The sequence below is a fragment of the Phalaenopsis equestris genome, unplaced genomic scaffold (assembly GCF_001263595.1).
Source record: "Phalaenopsis equestris unplaced genomic scaffold, ASM126359v1 Scaffold233721, whole genome shotgun sequence".
Taxonomy (NCBI): domain Eukaryota; kingdom Viridiplantae; phylum Streptophyta; class Magnoliopsida; order Asparagales; family Orchidaceae; genus Phalaenopsis; species Phalaenopsis equestris.
The window spans coordinates 23,933-24,442 of record NW_018251658.1 but is presented as its reverse complement, the minus strand read 5'-3'; positions in this window follow the sequence as shown (position 1 = coordinate 24,442).

Sequence of the window (510 nt, the reverse complement as noted above, 5' to 3'; positions counted from 1 at the left end):
CCGAAATAGGGAAAACTACAACATGGATTGGCAATGCCAATTCGATCCCTAATCAACACGTTCATTTCGGGTAAGAGTAAAATGAAGTAATATTTTGTCAGGAAATGCAAAATCGTGAGGAACCGCAAAATCCGTGAGGAACCGCAAAACCACAAAACCGCAATAGTCTACTGCAAGATCTGCAACTTGGATGGACAATCCCAAATCTAAGGGTACTATTCAGGTAAGAATTAAATGAAGTAATTTCTCTTGTGCCACAAGATCTACCTAAAACCATACTTCGTTAATAAGCAACAGATCCACCACAGGGAAGGAGGAGAAAAGAGAAATGACAGAAACAGGAAAGAAATGAGAAGGAGAAACCATCAGGATGCCGCAAAATGCACATCCTTCGTCAGATCCTCAAAAAAAGAAGAAAATGGCTTGTCTTACCTTAGCTCTGTCGGTCGAGGGACGACAAAAGAGGAGAAGGAGAAGGGGACTCGAGGGAAGCAGCGGGGAATCACCTAG